Here is a 19,807-nt window from a genome sequence, read left to right as displayed (position 1 = left end):
GCAACTGAAAAGGCAGAGGAAACAACTGGGCAACACAGACATGGTAGTTTCAGGAGGCAGCTGCCAGCCCTGCACCTGGGGGAACAATGAGAAGAGGTTTGGTTCATGGTAACTGGAAGCTTAGTGAAAGGGTCTTGAGAATTGAAATCCAGATATTTTAGCAGGAGATCCAGCCCCCCTGGTGCTTTGGTAGCTCGGAAGTGAGTCTCCACTAAGCAAAGTCTCAGATTTCTAAAAGAAGACTGGCTGATTGGAGCTGGCCTCTCAGGGCAGGAGGCAGGCAGTCATGAGGCTGATTCCTAGAGCATGGGAGAAAACTCAAGACTGGAATCGACTGTCCCTATCAGGTTTAATAACCCTTTTTGGGGTGACTTCAACAGGAGTACAGAGCAAAAGAGGAGGGAAGAGCCCTTTCTCCCTCTCTTAGCCTTCTAATCTATCAGGAGTCCAGCTGGCAATGGAGAAATGTGGTTTGCAGAGTCCCAGCCCCAGCACCATTAAGCAAAGAATGGAAGGACAATAGCTGAATAATCAGCATCCGGACAATGTCCCTATTTGAGGAAATGCCAAGACTGATGAGAAGTGGGGCCCTGCTTCTTACTCTGAAGGATGAAGGGGGAAGAGTGCTCATCTCTCTCTGAGCTCCCTGCAACTGGAGCACCTCTGCTCATCCAAATGAATGTTCCTCCAGCAAGTTTATCCCTGGATTGAAAGGGAGAAGAGGGGACAGTACAGAATTCATTTCAGCTGTGGCTCTGGCAGTGGTGTCAAGAGGCAGTGAGTGATCTTAAAGGAAGCAGTATTGGCGACCAATGACAGGTCCAGGAATGGCAGGACTGCTGGTGGGGGTGTCCAGGGCCCACCAGTGCCAGCTTTAACCACCCAGTCTCCCTTGGTTTTTCCTCTATTCTGAGCTTAGGACTTTAGACTTCTTGATGATTCTGGAAGCTATGCAAGTATACTTTCAATTCATTACTTTTCTGCTTAAGCTGACATCAGTTTCTATTACTTGCAAAAAAGTAACCTGGCTGGTATACCCAACATGCTCTCTCATATCTCATGCCTTTACCATTTTTGCCATTTTCACTTTCCTCTTACTTATCTTCCAGGTGTTACCTCCTCTGTTCCCAAACAGATACAAGTGCTTCTGTTGCAAAGAGGCCATGTTTTTTCAACAGAAGAGCTCATCTTGCACTCCTATCATATGTTAGTATTTTTTCTTCTCTAGTGGTAAACTTGAATTAATGAACAAATGGCTTTAAATTCATTGACATTGCTCATGTTTAGTTGTAAATGTCTAGATATTTTCTTGTACAACATGAATCATAACAATCAGTAGTCAAAGCTCATCCTTCGGGGCCAAGCTAATCCAAAATTTCAATATGTAACATTTGGAAAGTTTGCAAGTGTTTCTTTCATATCTTAATCTTGTTTATATTCTCTGTAAGTATACACATTAGGTTAATATATTCACATATTTCCATGGCAGCTATGTTTATTAATCAAAATATTGAGTTCAAAAAAACTATAAGAAATGCAGAAACGACTTCTTTTCACAACGTCCTGTGCATTATCATTTATCCATAATTATGATATTTATATACTGCATCCATGCTGATGGTTCTTTTAAAAACTAATAATACAGGGATCTGGCATGACTTTTTCCTTTTCTGTTAGCCTCAATAATCCCAGAGTAGAGGAAAGAGTCTGCTCCATGGGCCATTTATGGACATGTTCTGTGTAGTTAGATGATATTTCTCTGTCCCTCCTTACCTTTGCAAGGCCCTATTCAACCATTGGCAGCCAACTATGGGTGGTTCTGAAACCTCTCCAGGGCTGGCACCTTCCTTTTCCCTTTTACAAATCTGATTTCTCCAACCCCTACGACACTCTGTGTAGGCAGCTTCCTAGAGTACAAAACTGATCCTTGTGCCAGTACATTTGAGTGTGTTCTGCAAGCTACTTTAGAATAGAACTTAAACATACAAGCATTGGCACTCCTAAACCAGAGAGTTAAGAGAACTGATAGCTTTTTTAAAAAATTATAATCTAGAGGGAAAGAGTTCTAAGGGGCATGTGCTTTAAGGGCCCATTCACTGACCAAAAGTTTATTAAACATTTACTGTGTGCCCAGAACTTTGCCCCTGCTTTCAAGTTTGAGCCCAAGTATGCCTGAATGGATTCATTATCCTCTTCTCACTACTCTAGTGTACTCTAGGAAAAGCAAATAGATCTATATTTTCTGGATAGAAGTGAGGTGGGGTTCACTCTCAGAGCCTTTTCCAACCATGGAACTATATTTAAATGAATGAACCTTTGAAAGACTGATTGGGACCTTGTCAGCCAGAGAAAGACTCAAAAGGACTGAAACTAGAGAAATGAAAAAAATTTATTAGTTTTGGCAGGACTTAGAGTACAAATTTTGTAATTTTATGAGCTCTATTCAGAAAGTCTTCCAATATTATACTTTGTTGAGTTGATATGGAGCCACACATAGTCATATTCACAATGTAAATCATTTGCATCCAGCTTATTTTATTTATTGTGTCCCAACACATCTTGAATGATAGAGTTACAGAAAATAATAGGGTTGACTATATTCTCATTTGTTCTTTTTGCTGTATGTGAAACATATGTCCATAATAACATTTTCATGATTGAATTATACAAATTTGTTTGCATTCTTGTCCATTCCATTGCTCTGCACCCTCATTGAGGCCCAGCTTGGAGCTTATTCATCTTTGTGTATTCAGTACCCAGCCTATTGCCTGACTTCTAGAAGCTACTCAATAAATGGTTTGTGAATATTTAAATAAAAATTTCTGAAGAAACAAGAGAGGTAGACAAGAGAACTCTTGCCTTCAAGTCTGAATAGAGAAGAATCATATACATTGCATAATTGGGAAGTTACTGTAAGGCAAATAGTAATGCCCAAAACAGTATTCTGTCAATTTTGACTATGAGGATTAAGGAATTCCAGAGAAGGAAAAGAACAATTTTGGGGTTAAACTGGCCTGGGCAGGGTCTTGTGGTGTAGAGTACTGAGGTGGAAATTAAGAGACAGGATTTGAATTAACAAAAAGAGTAAGAGCTTTCCAGGTAGTGACAGAAACTAAAAAAGGTTATGGAAATGGAAATTTATAGAGAATATTAATGATTGTATTATAAGTCTATTGGACAGAATAGTGAGAAAAAGGAACTTCCTCTTGCTTGGAAATTCCTTCTATTTCGCCCCTTTTTAATTTTTTTTAAAGTAGTTTTTTTTTTAAGATTTTATTTATTTATTTGACAGAGAGAGATACAGCGAGAGAGGGAACACAAGCAGAGGGAGTGGGAGAGGGAGAATCAGGCTTCCCGCTGAGCAGGGAGCCTGAGGCGGGGCTCGATCCCAGGACCCTGAGATCATGACCTGAGCCGAAGGCAGACGCTTAACGACTGAGCCACCCAGGCGCCCCTATTTCCCCCCTTTTTATAATACATGTTCCACCTGTCCTTCAAGGCTATGTTCATAACTCACTTCCCTTCCCCAGCTGAGCCAGCTCTAATCTTGCTCCCTTCTAATAACTTTTTCCTTTACATTCTTTTCCTGTGCCATCTGGCACTTAAAGTATACTACATTTAAGTAGGTGAAAGTAGAGGAAAGAGGGTCCAAAAAATGAATATTTCATTAGTATTAGCTCTTCAACCTACTGGTTTGGTGACTGGCTAATCATTATTCCTCTCTGTGCTCAGTTTCCTGAATAATTTCTAAGGCCTTTTCCAGATATAAGAATCTAAAATTTTTCCTTTGGGACTTTTAGTAGCACAAGTGAAAAATATCAGAAGAAGCTTCCAAATCCTACCAGTTTCCAAAACACATAAACACTTTATAACCCAATCCACGTCCTATCCAGGTTGGGCAAGTCTTTTGTAGACTTCTCTAGTTACACAAAAGTATTCATTTAGTCTCTCATGTCAGATTGCCTTGCTTTGAATTCAACTTTCTAACTGTTTGGCCATGGCAAGTTGTTTAACCTTGCTTTCACCATATACTATATAGGGCTGTAAGAGTATCTCCTCCATAAGCTTGTTGTGAGGATTAAAAGAGATAATTGATGAAGAATTTAGCACATGGATTCCCAGAAGATGGCAGAAAGAAGTGATTTTCTGCCTCTCTTCCAGTTTGCTGAAACAGTGCTCCAAGAATTATGACTATCTCCAAAAGCCACTTAAGCCATTAACTTTGCCATACTGACTTCCCCCACATTCCTGGTCTTTCAATTTCCAAGCTGCTCTCTACATACTTTTCAATAAGAAATGTTGTTTAACTTGTGTCACAGGTACTGGTGGTCAGGAAAAATGAACATAATATGTATATCCGACTTCAGTTTCTAGTTCTTTCACTACTAAAATGTAGAAGTATGTCCCACAAGTACTAAAGTTGTGTTGCCCTGTATTTAAGGTCCTTCAAACTAATCAACCCAGAATTAATGAGACTGAGGAATTAGGATTTAATTTAATAGGCAAATAAAAAATCTATAAATTCTTAAGAGATGAATGGACAAGTGATACGTTGGAAAAATTCAGCAGGCACTGGGGTATGAGATACACTAAATTTGAGGGGGGAAAAGGACTTCTGTTTCACAAATGTATATATTCTGATGATATTAGGATGTGTTATTTTTGGGGTGCCTGGGTGGCTCAGTCGGTTAAGCGACTGCCTTTGGCTCAGGTCATGATCCTTGAGTCCCGGGATCGAGTCCCGCATCGGGCTCCCTGCTCAGCGGGGAGTCTGCTTCTCCCTCTGACCCTCTTCCCTCTCGTGCTCTCTCTCTCTCTCATTCTCTCTCTCAAATAAATAAATAAATAAATAAAATCTTTAAAAAATTCAAAAAAAAGGATGTGTTATTTTTGGAAACACTTGGAACATATGATCTTATCCAAGTATCAAAGTCTAATTAGTAGAGTTCTACTCTGGGAAACAAATTTTTAAAAAAAGGAAGGGAGGGGCAGAAGGACAGAAGGATGAAGGAAAATGAGAAGGAAGTAAGGAGGGAAGGAGAGGAGGAAGGGAAGAAGGGAAAGGAAAAAGAGGGACCAGGAGGTGCCTTTCTGTGGAAAATCTATACTGCTATAATCCCCTGAATAGAAGTTATAAACTGAAGCGTTAGTTTCTGACCTAAAAACATTTCAAATAACAAGGTTTTCATATATGCCTAGGTTCTAGAATTCACACTACTATTTTGAAGAGTGTGAGGTAAGGCTGGAAATCATTGTTTCAATAGCATTTCACTTTCAGAGGAGCAAACACACTGAAACCTTTGAACTAATATGTCTTATCTTCAGTAACCTGCCACTGAAATACCTAGTGAGTGATGTATATTTTGAAAATGAAGACCAAAGCATAGCTGGTTTGGGTAAGGTAAATAATTTAACCATTTTAGCAACTATCCATAATGAATACAATGAAGTTCCATTTCCTTATCCAAAAATGAAAAACATAAAAATGAACTGCTATGCAATCTAAAAACCTCTGGAAAATAATAAAGTCATTTTTCTCCAAATATAACATTTTTAAAAATTGAATTCACCATTTGAAAAAACAATTTTAATTCCTGGGACTTAATTAATCATTTCTCAATTTGATTTTTATTCAATTGATTAAGGAATACATTTTATTATTCATAATCCAAAAATAGAATATTATTACCTTATTACAGTTCAGTTTTCATAATTATAGTGGATTAAATGAGGAAATGTAGCACTTTCTCTTTTTTCTCTGAATAAAGATTATATGAGAAGAAAGTATTAGAAAAGGGAACGAATGATGGTTTTTCATAAAGAGAAGAAACCTGATGGGTAAGAAGGAAAGAACTAGTTGGACTGATACGTTCAGTGTCTTATTGGAGAGGCATAGCATTGGTTTCTAATTCAGCTTTAAGAGAGAACAAAGGTCAGATATAAATTCCTGTGGTCATGTAAAATGAACTGACATACAAATACTGCAAACCTGTATCAGAGTAATCATCTTGAGCTGAGCCAAACATAGACAAAACTACAGAAGAGGTCAGACAAACAATAAGTAAAATAAGAATTTTTGCATTTTCCCTCCTAAATTACTGTTTTTATTGATATCCATATGTCTACTGTCTCAACTCTGGGCCTAGATACTATTTTCCTTCAGTTTCCCAAATGCTTTTGATGACTGTGCATAGGTGAAAGGCTCTTGAGTAAAATGCATTATCTACCTCTCTGTGCTCACCTGGCATGTCTATAATCTCTCTGATGATGTACCCATCCTCATTCTTGATTCTTTATAAATCTCTTGAGGTTTTCAGTTTTACCTTTTCACCTCATATGCTGGCAACGCCTCTGTTTAAAAGAGTTGATTCCTTTCAGTCCTCTTAAATGAACCCAATTTGCCCATGCAGAAATATGTATATAACTATGTCATACCTGGAAGGGACTTAGGGATCTCACCTGCAACTTTATTAAAGATGAGCTATCATGGCCTAAGAAGGTAGAGTCACTTGTCCAAAGTCTGAGTAATTTACTGGCAGAGGCAATATTTCCAATCTATGTTCTTCTTATTGTAAGTTTTTTTTTAATTTACATGAAAAATTAATCAAATTGTATTATGGCTTCATGCCTTCAAGCTGGAGCACACAGCACTTAGGAGTACATGAAAACAATTCAAGAAGTAAGTACAAGGACATAAGTTTTAAGAAACTCAATTTCCAGATCCTTACATTCAATACATGCTTTTTCTAATATTCATTTGTCTAAGAATGCACCTGTGGTTGAAGCCTCTGATATCCTTTCTCATTTCCACTTTCATAATTGACCATCTCTCACTTTATAAAAGAGAAATATCTTTCTCACCCTTCTCAATTTTATTATGCATCAGCCCAGGTAAAAAAAGGACAACCCAAAATATTGGTATCATTCAAACCTCCATTATACCAACACCTCAGACAGCACAGTGGGGCTTTGTAGCTTTCCTTTCGGTAAATATATTTCTGTTGAGACAAAAATACAGTGTTAGGAAAAGAACATTTTTATCCATTGTTGCATTATTCTGAATATGAATATGTTATGAAGTGGAAGGAAGTGATACATATTGCTAATGACCTCTTGTGTTCTATCCTCCGACTATTGTCCAACTATTAATTTTTTTTAAAGATTTTTTTATTTATTTATTTGAGAGAGAGAGAATGAGAGATAGCACGAGAGGGAAGAGGGTCAGAGGGAGAAGCAGACTCCCTGCTCAGCAGGGAGCCCGATGCGGGACTCAATCCCGGGACTCCAGGATCATGACCTGAGCCAAAGGCAGTCGCTTAACCAACTGAGCCACCCAGGCGCCCCCAACTATTAATTTTTAATTATTATAAAAGCAATTCTCCTGAGGGAGAGTCCTATGAAGCAAAGAAGAGTATCTGTAAGAAAAATTAAAGATAATGTCTTCATTTCTTTCCTCTCTCTCTTTCTTTCTTCCTTTCTTCCTTTCTCTCTCTCTCTCTTTCTTTCTCTTAAATTTTTGATCCATTTGATGTTTTTTCTTGTGTGAAGAATGAGGTATTAATCTGACTATATCTTTTTTTCAAAAGGTTTTCCTCTTTCCCCATAAATTTATTTAAAAGTAGGTCTTTTCTCTGGGTGATTTAAGATGTCATCTTAATTATATACTAAATTTGTATTTGGGTCTATTTCTGGATTTTCTATTTGATTTCACTAAACTGCCTATTCATGTGCCAGTACCACACTGTGCTAATTATATCCAAATGAAGCTGTTTTTTAAAATAAAAAGGAAGAGAAAGAGGAGGAGGAAGTCAGTAGGACTTCTCCCAAATGTCCTAAAAGCCTTGAAAATTTCCTGGAAGCCCTAAAAGTCCATATTATATTATTGAATTGATAATAACTATAAAATTCTTCATACTTTGAAAATTGCTCACATTAAACCATATGGAAATGAGTTTAAGAAAATAGACTTAGGAAATCTGGATTAAGGAATAGTGGGATGGGCATATGGAAGCCAGGGCCAGAAAGAAAATCATGATCTGTTGCATAGTTCCAATTTTCAGAAAGGAGAAATTGTACCAGTTCGGTGGGGGACACAAAGTTGGTTTTGTTTTGTTTTTTCTGTCACTAATGTCTTAAAAGTTTAAAAGAAATCTTAAAGAAAGAGTTATAAAAGAATTTAACATGAATATTGCTTAATACACATATTTTAGGATTATAACTAAAATTCAATTCTTATAAATTACTTATACTGGAAATATATAATATCCTGTTTACATGCAGCATATTAGATTTCAGATGGTTTGGTGAAGGTAAAGAAAAAATTGAGTGAGAATCACTACATTTACAAATGAACAAATCAAAATGTAGAAGGTCTTTAATCTTTAAATGGACTCCAGCCTCAGAGTTGTGATTATTCATGAAAAAGGGCTATTATTAATTAAACATTTTAGATAGAAAATCTAGTTTAGCTCAAAAGTTATGCACACAAATATACAAAATTTTCATATTTTTTAAAGTAATAGTAGCTACGGTTTATTGAGAACTTGCTAGATTCTAGGCACTGCCTTGGTACTTTTGCTTTATAAGCATCCTATGCAGTTGGTATTTATAACCACTATTTTACAGATAAGGAAACTAATCTATGAGATATTGGGAATTTTGTCAAGGGCCCACAGTCATGACTAGTTCATGGTGGAACCCATCCCTCTGACAGGAAACTAGTTTTCACACAGCGGGGCTTCTAATAATTAATACTTGCCAACATGGTATTAGTGCATGACATGAATAAAGTAACAATGTAAAGTTATATATACAAAAGAGGGACATTTTACCACAATATTTATCTTAGATTGTTTATGTAATCATTTATCTCCTAAGATATTTGGCTGATCTTTTTTCACCTGTCTCTCTTTTGACAGAAGCAAACTCAGTGTTATATAAATATATAATTCCATTTCCAAAAGGCAAGGTAGTCAGAGAAAGCCAGCAATGATATGATACTGAACATTAAACATAGCCTTAAGCCAGACTTGAATTTCAGGTGGAGTCACTTGTCTGCTGAGAGAAATGTCATCGTCACCAATAAGGATTTTTAGACTCTAGCTTCAGAGTCTTAGATCCTGAGTGACAGTTCCAAATGGCCAATTAAACTCTGAGATCAGAAAGAGCTTCCATCTGAATTCTAGAGTCATGGCGCTGAACCTAAGAGCCAGACTGACTGATTATACATTTGCAGACTTGGCTGCTTTCACAGTTTGACAGGATAATCAACATTCATCTCTCCTTCCTTTGAGATTTATAGAAAAGACTTTTATTTTTGAGGAGTTTTCTTACTTATAGAGAAATGATGCTTAGCTTTAGTGTCACTAACTTCAGGACTGATTCCGAACACTAAAGAGTTTAATATTTTTCTATTATAATGCATACTTAAGATATTATAATAACAAAAAATGTAGAATAAATCACCTCTAAACCATTCATAACTAATTCTAAACTAAAGTAAAAGCTGAATACAGAATTCACAAATTATCTAGATTCTGTGTCTCTCCTATAAACCAGTTGGCCAGTTATTAAAAGCTGCATGAGGAATGAGGTAATGGGGAAAAAAAATCTTCATATGATTTTTAAAAAGAAAAGATCTTGAAATTAACATGATTGCACTCTAGTTATTTATAATAAAGTTTTCATGTTTGTTATCTATGCCTGTTATCCTCTGATAAAAAAGTTTAGAGAGGTTTCTTCTTTAAGCATATATTTAAATTTGTGTTCTAAAATTTAAATAAAGTCATATAAAGTTGGGTTTTAGTGAGCACACATTTTCCCTTCAAAAAATAAAAATGAAAATGACTAAAGAAAAAATATGGGTAAAATCAATGGAGCGTGTCCTCTTTTTCATTTTTGGTGATAAGCTGATCAGTAATCTAGTTTGTCACACACACACGAAAATGTCAATCTGTAGATCTGTTAAAGTAAATTTGGAGCTCGATGTTCATCCTCTGCTGACTCCTAGTGTCTTGACCTTGGATCTTTTTTCTTTGACTGTCTGCCTCAATTCCAGGCCAACGCATTTCCATTATAGTAGTGCAGGTTCTCTATGGCTCTCAAATATTGCCCAGGTCAGATTTTCTCAGCCCAGCTATGTGTCCTCTCAAGTGACCTTCAGCTAGGCTGGTCCTGGCATTTACATAAGAACAGAATATTAAAACATTCTCTGTGCATGATACTGCTCAGTTATTTCAGAAACTTTTTAGAACAACTGTTCCATCTTTAAAGTGCTTGCAGACAGGTGTCATGGATGGAGCATCCAAGAGGGTCAGAAGGCATTAAAGCATTGTTTAAAGTCAAAGCATGTCAGTGATGTTATTCACAGAACACAATCCCAAAGCTTGTAGGTCATCAAGTCCAACTCGGTCTAATTCAAGAATTCCTTCTCTACCATTTGTGGAAGGAGGTAAGAGAGGGAAAGAGCACAGTATTTGTGAAATCAAAAGCTCTTGGCCTGAATCCTGACTCCAACTCATTCAACTCTTATGTTACCTTTGATCTTAGGCAAAACACAAACCATCTGAACCTTAATTGCACATGTAAGCCTTCAGGTACATAGTAAGTGCTTAATAAAATAATTGAGTGAATAAACGTGACAATAACATCAGTCTTTCAGAGTACTTACAGATTTCCAAATCATTTCCCTAGCCCCTGGTCACCACTCTTCTACTTCTACGCACCTCTGTGAATTTAATGTTTCTAAGGTGCCTCATATAAGTGGAATCATATTTGTATTAGCTTTTTGAGTCTGGCTTTTTTCACTTACCAGAGTCTTCAAGGTTCACGCATGTTGTAGCCTGTATCATTCCTTTTGAAGGCTAAATAATAATTCATTGTATGTACATGCCACATTTTGTTTATCCATTAATCTGTCAAAGGACATGTGCATTGTTTCTACCTTTTGGCTATTGTGAATAATGCTACTAGGAACACAGGTGTACAAATATCTATTCAAGTCCCTGCTTTCAACTATTTTAGGTATATGCCCAGAAGTGGAATTGCTGGATCATATGGTAGTTCTATGTGTAATTTTTAGGCATCATCAGACCATTTTCCACAGTGGCTGCACCATTTTATATTCCCACAAACAATGTACAAGGGGGTTCTAATATTCCCACATCATTGTCTACACTTGTTATTTTCTATTTTGGGGATGGTGTGTATTTTGTTTTGTTTTGCTTTGCTTTGCTTTGCTTTTAATAATACCCATCTAGGGATGCTTGGGTGGCTCAGTCAATTAAGAATCTCACTTTTGGTTTTGGTTCAGGTCATGATCTCAGAGTCTTGAGATCAAGCCCCAAGTCAGGCCACCCACTCAGTGGAGAGTCTGCTTCTCTTCCTCTTCCTCAGCCCCTCTCCCTGCTCATGCTCTCTCTCTTTCAAATAAATAAATCTTTAAAAAAAATAATATCCATCTAATGGGTGCAAAGTGTATTCTTTTTTTTCAAAGAAGAACACCCAAAACCTGGGTCTTCCCTGGACGCAGATCTGAACTTCAGCTCCATCATCTTATATGATCAATTTACTCAATTTCTCAATGCTTTTTGTTTCCTAATTTGTAAAATAGGGTAATAACAAGCTTGTCTCTAGAATTATTTTGAAAATTTGGTGAAATAATATATGTGAAAGCCTTAAACATGGTGTCTACACCTAGAAAGTAGAAGTAACTTTATTATTATTTATTTACATATATTTCTTCCATACTATATTTGAGCCCCTCACTTACATTTTTATCAACAAAACCTAGCTTGGGGCCTGGCACACAGTCAGTGTTTAATAGATATTTGATGATTGAGCTTAAAATAATCTGTAGACCACAGGATACAGTTCTTGCAGCCACTGTGAATACAGGCATTCAAAATTCCTTAGTTTAGAAGAATTGAGTGCACATATCAGAACTTTGTTGCTCTGTAACTCACTGAGTGCAATTAAGTTCTTATCAGTATAGTACAGTCTTTATTGTTCTCCTTTAATGCTCACTCATGCTCAGTAAATGATTTTATTTTTCTCATAAAGTTGTAAATCAAGGACTCTTTCTGGGTATTGCTTTAGGCAAATATTTGTACTGGGTGGACTCTACCTGACTATTGCTGACAAGATTTTGGTGTTCAAAGTGCAAGATGGAATTAACGGTACGTGTTTTAAGATACTGCCTCAGCTGGGCTGATCTCTGCTTGGGTATACTACATGTGACATTAAAGCCTGCAATATTCAAATACCCCATTCCTAGGTGGGCCTTAGGTTAATAAAAAGCCTAAACTGATATCTGAAATTGGTGTGTGTGTCTGTCTGTCTGTCTGTGTCTGTGTATCCGCGAATACATGCATTTTCAGGGGGCAAAGATCCAACTTCTACTACAATCTTAAAGGAGTGTATGACCGAAAAAGGATTAAGAATGACAGATCTAGACGCCCTAGAGCACTGGACCCATTATCAAGCCAGAGCCTTAAGTTTAGGGAGAGAAAGCAAGATCTTTATACAAATTGTGACATAGGTTCAGGTCTTAGGCAAGATAGAACCCCAATTACTAGGACTAAGCCACAGAATTAGGTAACCAGTTCTAAGTGTCATTTAAACTGGCAGGATAATTTAAATCTCCTTTCAACTCCCTCTACCTACACACAAGTTTGATCCATAGCCTGTAAATCAATCTTAAAGATGGTAGTTAGGTCATAATAGCTGGGAGCCATACAAAGAGGCATGCAGGAATCACACTCACCTGAGATCTTATATGTTAGATGCAGAAAACCAAACATCATAGAATTATGACATCAAATTAAAAATTCCAAAAAGTATCTAAAATAGTATGAAAACATAAATTTAACACCTCTAAGATCCATTTAAATAAAAAAGGCTTTTATTTGTAAATATCATTCAAACCTTAACTTATTTTTGTGTTTTGATCTGATAGGATACAATTTGAAATCATTCATCTTTATTTTTTTCTTTTCAATTTTTTATTTAAATTCTAGTTAGTTAACATACAGTGCAATATTGGTTTCAAAAGTAGAATTCAGTGATTCATCACTCACATACAACACCCAGTGTTCATCATAGAAAGTGCCCTCCTTAATACCCATCACCCATCTAGCCCATCCCCCACTCACCTCCCTCCATCAACCTTCAGCTTGTTCTCTATCATTAAGAGTCTCTTACTGTAGGTTCCCCCTTAGTTTTTTCCCCCTTTGCATATGTTCATCTATTTTATTTCTCAAATTTCACATATAAGTGAAACAATATGGTATTTGTCTTGCCCCCACTGACTTACTTCACTTAGCAAAATACACTCTAGCTCCATCCACATCGTTGCAAATGGCAAGATTTCATTCTTTTTGATGGCTGAGTAATATTCCAGTGTGTGTGTGTGTGTGTGTGTGTGTGTGTGTGTGTGTGTGTACTATATATATAGTATGTATATGTGTGTGTATATATATATGTGTATATATATGTATACATATATATATATATACACGCACACACACCATACCTTCTTTATTCACTCTTCAGTCAATGGACATTTGGGCTCTTTCCATATTTTGACTATCATTAATAATGCTATAAACATTGGGGTGCATGTACCCCTTTGAATCAGTAGTTTTGTATCCTTTGGATAAATAACTAGTAGTGTAATTGCTGTATTGTAGGGTAGTTCTATTTGTAACTTTTTGAGGAAGCTCCATACTGTTTTCCAGAGTGACTGCACCAGTTTGCATTCCCACCAACAGTGCAAGAGGGTTCCCCTTTTTCTGCATCCTCACCAACACCTGTTGTTTCTTGTGTTGTTAATTTTAGCCATCTGACTTGTGTGAGGTGATATTGTAGTTCTGATTCATATTTCCCTGATGATGAATGATGTTGAGCATCTTTTCATGTGTCTGTTAGCCATCTGGATGTCTTCTTTGGAAAAATGTCTATTCATGCCTTGTGCCCATTTCTTAACTGGATCATTTGTTTTTTGGGTGTTGAGTTTGATAAGTTCTTTATAGATTTTGGATAGTAATCCTTCATCATCAGGTATGTCATTTGCAAATATCTTCTCCCATTCCTTAGGCTGCCTTTTAGTTTTGCTGATAGTCACCTTTGCTGTGCAGAAGGATTTTATCTTGATGAAGTCCCAGTGGTTCATTCTTGCTTTTGTTCTCCTTGCCTCCAGTGACATGTCTAGTAAGGAGTTGCTACAGTTGAGGTCAAAGAGGTTACTGCCTGTGTTCTCTTCTAGGAGTTTGATGGTTTCCTGTGTCACATTTGGGTCTTTCATCTTTGAACTTATTCAATGGTCCAGTTTCATTCTTCTACAAGTAGCTGTCCAATTTTCTCAACATCATTTGTTGAAGAGACTTTCTTTTTTCCATTGGCTATTCTTTCCTGCTTTGTTGAAAATTAGCTGACCATATAGTTGTGGGTCCATTTCCAGGTTTTCTATTCTGTTCCATCGATCTTGGAAATTGTGCATCTTTAATACAGGACTGATTAAATAACTCATGGAAAAAGGCAAAAAATAACTATTGACTAAAAAAGGAAGAAAAACTAAGACTTAAATAAAAAATAGTGTATCTGTACATACTATAGAGACAGTACTTAATATTTTTAGAGAGTTGGAGTTACTTTCTATTTAGTCTGTATAAGTAATAAACATCTTTACTTTTATAAACAAGCCAAACCAAATAAACAGACTGAGAGATGGTTTCTGAGTTCCAAGCTTATAGAAATAAGCTAGGATGTTTCACTCTGTAACTACAGTAAAATCACCCAAAGTGACCACAAGGATCTCATCAGCCTTATTTTAAAAATTAAAATAAAACAGAAAAAAAAACCTTCAATTTTTTTTTAAGATTTTAAAGAACTTCTGAGGTTTTTGTCCTGGAAGTGAAATTTCTAAGCCTGGAGGACTTTGACTTGGTTCCTCTGATTTTCACTCTTCCTATGGTAACACTCTCACTGTGATTCTTTTCTCCAGAAATCTGAATGAAGTCTGAACAAAACTTACCTCCAACTTATTCCCCTGCAGAACTGAGATAGGCAGGAATTTTCAAAGAGAAGGGGAAAAAATATAAATGAACATGAAACACAAGAAACACAAGTCCTGATGGGCTTTTAAGTGACAGGTTTTACATACAACCATCCCTCATTCTGTAGAGTAGTCTTCACCCCTTCTACATACCATCTAGCCCTAAGGAAGGTGCATCAGAAGCACCTGGTTCAACTCCCTTGCCTTTCAGTTCTCAGCCTAATTCCAAAAGGGTCAGTACATGTGATTTCTCATCACACAGGAAATGCATATCTCAACCTCTATGCAGCCAAAGCCCAGAGATCTTAACTTAGTTGGTCATATAAACCTACTTACAGAATTGTTATCTTGACCTCTACATACAGATCTAAGACTATAACAGTTTCTTAAGCAAACATAATTTGCAATCAGTAAGGAATATACTAACATGAGTTACAGGAGTTGGGGATGAGTGGAAGACATCAAGATCAATCCGTCACATGAGGTGCCTGGGTGGCTCAGTCAGTTAAGCATCTGCCTTCAGCTCAGGTCATGATCTTGGGGCCCTGGGATGGAGCCCTGTGTCGGATTCCCTGCTCAGCAAGGATTCCTACTCCCTCTCCCTCTGCCCCTCCGCACTGTTTCTGCTCTCTAAAATAAAATCTATTTTTTAAAAAAGTTCAATCCATCGTAGTTCAGGGTGCCCATTCATCTCCCCTTCAAGTGGAAGACTAAGAGTATACTTTTCTTAAATTTTTTATTGTTATGTTAATCACCATGCATTACATTATTAGTTCTTGATGTAGTTTTCCATGATTCATTGTTTGTGCATAACACCCAGTGCTCCACGCAGAACGTGCCCTCTTTAATACCCATCACCAGGCTAACCCATCCCCCAACCCCCTCCCCTCTAGAACCCTCAGTTTGTTTTTGAGAGTCCACCGTCTCTCATGATTCATCTCCCCCTCCGACTTATTCCCCTTCATTCTTCCCTCCTGCTATCTTTTTCTTTTTCTTTTTTCTTAACATATATTGCATTATTTGTTTCAGAAGTGCAGATCTGTGATTCAAAGGTCTTGCACAATTCACAGCACTCACCATAGCACATACCCTCCCCAATGTCTATCACCCAGCCACCCCATCCCTCCCACCCCCCACCACTCCAGCAACCCTCAGTTTGTTTCCTGAGATTAAGAATTCTCATATCAGTGAGGTCATATGATACAAGTTTTTCTCTGATTGACTTATTTCGCTCAGCATAACACCCTCCAGTTCCATCCACGTCGTTGCAAATGGCAAGATCTCATTTCCTTTGATGGCTGCATAATATTCCATTGTGTATATATACCACCTCTTCTTTATCCATTCATCTGTCGATGGACATCTTGGCTCTTTCCACAGTTTGGCTATTGTGGACATTGCTGCTATAAACATTGGGGTGCACATACCCCTTCGGATCCCTACTTGTATCTTTGGGGTAAATACCCAGTAGTGCAATTGCTGGATCGTATGGTAGCTCTATTTTCAACTGTTTGAGGAAACTCCATACTGTTTTCCAGAGTGGTTGCACCAGCTTGCATTCCCACCAACAGTGTAGGAGGGTTCCCCTTCCTCCGCATCCCCGCCAACATCTGTCATTTCCTGACTTGTTAATTTTAGCCATTCTGACTGGTGTGAGGTGGTATCTCACTGAGGTTTTGATTTGGATTTCCCTGATGCCAAGCTATGTTGAGCACTTTTTCATGTGTCTGTTGGCCATTTGGATGTCTTCTTTGGAAAAATGTCTGTTCATGTCTTCTGCCCATTTTTTGATTGGATTATTTGTTCTTTGGGTGTTGAGTTTGATAAGTTCTTTATACATTTTGGACACTAGCCCTTTATCTGATATGTCAATTGCAAATATTTTCTCCCATTCTGTCAGTTGTCTTTTGGTTTTGTGGACTGTTTCTTTTGCTGTGCAAAAGCTTTTTATCTTGATGAAATCCCAATAGTTCATTTTTGCCCTTGCTTCCCTTGCCTTTGGCGATGTTTCTAGGAAGAAGTTGCTGTGGCTGAGGTCAAAGAGGTTGCTACCTGTGTTCTCCTTTAGGACTTTGATGGACTCCTGTCTCACGTTTAGGTCTTTCAACCATTTGGAGGCTATTTTTATGTGTGGTGTAAGGAAATGGTCCAGTTTCATTCTTCTGCATGTGGCTGTCCAATTTTCCCAACACCATTTGTCGAGGAGACTGTCTTTTTTCCATTGGACATTCTTTCCTGCTTTGTCAAAGATAAGTTGACCATAGAGTTGAGGGTCCATTTCTGGGCTCTCGATCCTCTTCCATTGATCTATGTGTCTGTTTTTGTGCCAGTACCATACTGTCTTGATGATGACAGCTTTGTAATAGAGCTGGAGGTCCGGAATTGTGATGCCGCCAGCTTTGCTTTTCTTTTTCAAGATTCCTCTGGGTATTCGGGGTCTCTTCGGGTTCCATACAAATCTTAGGATTATTTGTTCCATTTCCTTGAAAAAAGTGGATGGTATTTTGATGGGGATTGCATTGAACGTGTAGATTGCTCTAGGTAGCATTGACATCTTCACAATGTTTGTTCTTCCAATCCATGAGCATGGAACGTTTTTCTATTTCTTTGTGTCTTCTTCAATTTCTTTCAAGAGTATTTTATAGTTTTCTGAGTACACATCCTTTGCCCCTTTGGTTAAATTTATTCCTAGGTATCTTATGGTTTTGGATGCAATTGTAAATGGGATCGACTCCTTGATTTGTCTCTCTTCTGTCTTGTTGTTGGTGTATAGGAATGCCACTGGATTTCTGTGCATTGATTTTCTATCCTGCCACTTTACTGAATTCCTGTATGAGTTCTAGCAGTTTTGGGGTGGAGTCTTTTGGGTTTTCCACATACAGTACCATATCATCTGCAAAGAGTGAGAGTTTGACTTCCTCTTTGCCGATTTGGATGCCTTTGATTTCTTTTTGTTGTCTGATTGCTGTGGCTAGGACTTCTAATACTATGTTGAATAGCAGTAATGATAGTGGACATCCCTGCCCCGTTCCTGACCTTAGGGGAAAAGCTCTCAGCTTTTCCCCATTGAGAATGATATTCGCTGTAGGTTTTTCATAGATGGCTTTTATGATGTTGAGGTATGTACCCTCTATCCCTATACTCTGAAGAGTTTTGATCAAGAAAGGATGCTTTACTTTGTCAAATGCTTTTTCTGCATCTATTGAGAGGATCATATGATTCTTGTTCTTTCTTTTGTTAATGTACTGTATCACGTTGATTGATTTGCGGATGTTGAACCAGCTTGCAGTCCAGGGATAAATCCCACTTGGTCATGGTGAATAATCCTTTTAATGTACTGTTGGATCCTATTGGCTAGTATTTTGGTGAGAATTTTTGCATCCATGTTCATCAAGGATATTGGTCTGTAGTTCTCCTTTTTGATGGGGTCTTTGTCTGGTTTTGGGATCAAGGTAATGGTGGCCTCATAAAATGAGTTTGGAAGTTTTCCTTCCATTTCTATTTTTTGGAACAGTTTCAGGAGAATAGGTCTTAATTCTTCTTTAAATGTCTGATAGAATTCCCCTGGGAAGCCATCTGGCCCTGGGCTTTTGTTTGTTGGGAGATTTTGGATGACTGCTTCAATTTCCTTAGTGGTTATAGGTCTGTTCAGGTTTTCTATTTCTTCCTGGTTCAATTTTGGTAGTTGATACATCTCTAGGAATGCACCCATTTCTTCCAGGTTATCTAATTTGCTGGCATAGAGTTGCTCATAATATGTTCTTATAATTGTTTGTATTTCTTTGGTGTTGGTGGTGATCTCTCCTCTTTCATTCATGATTTTGTTGCTTTGGGTCCTTTCTCTTTTCTTTTTGATAAGTCTGGCCAGGGGTTTATCAATCTTGTTAATTCTTTCAAATTACCAGCTTCTAGTTTCGTTGATCTGTTCTACTGTTTTTTGGTTTCTATTTCATTGATTTCTGCTCTGATCTTTATTATTTCTCTTCTTCTGCTGGGTTTAGGCTTTATTTGCTGTTCTTTCTCCAGCTCCTTTAGGTGTAGGGTTAGGTTGTGTATTAGAGACCTTTCTTGTTTCTTGAGAAAGCCTTGTATTGCTACATACTTTCCTCTCAGGACTGCCTTTGCTATATCCCAAAGATTTTGAACAGTTGTGTTTTCATTTTCATTGGTTTCCATGAATTTTTTTAATTCTTCTTTAATTTCCTGTTTGACCCATTCATTCTTTAGTAGGATGCTCTTTAGCCTCCATGTATTTGAGTTCTTTCCGACTTCCCTCTTGTGATTGAGTTCTAGTTTCAAAGCATTGTGGTCTGAAAATATGCAGGGAATAATCCTAATCTTTTGGTACCAGTTGAGACCTGATTTGTGACCTAGGATGTGATCAATTCTGGATAATGTTCCATGGGCACTAGAGAAGAATGTGTATTCCATTGCTTTGGGATGGAATGTTCTGAATATGTCTGTGAAGTCCATTTGGTCAGGTGTGTCATTTAAAGTCTTTATTTCCTTGTTGATCTTTTGCTTAGATGATCTGTCCATTTCAGTCAGGGGGGTGTTAAAGTCCCCCACTATTATTGTATTGTTGTCAGTGTGTTTCTTCGTTTTTGTTATTAATTGCCTTATATAATTGGCTGCTCCCATGTTGTTGTCAATGTGTTTCTTCGCTTTTGTTATTAATTGCCTTATATAATTGGCTGCTCCCATGTTAGGGGCATAGATATTTACAATTGTTAGATCTTCTTGTTGGATAGACCC

This window comes from Callorhinus ursinus, unplaced genomic scaffold (genome assembly GCF_003265705.2).
Source record: "Callorhinus ursinus isolate GAN/ISIS: 27379988/994484 unplaced genomic scaffold, GSC_fseal_2.0 scaffold5, whole genome shotgun sequence".
NCBI classification, from domain to species: domain Eukaryota; kingdom Metazoa; phylum Chordata; class Mammalia; order Carnivora; family Otariidae; genus Callorhinus; species Callorhinus ursinus.
Note: the sequence above shows the minus strand (reverse complement) of the source record.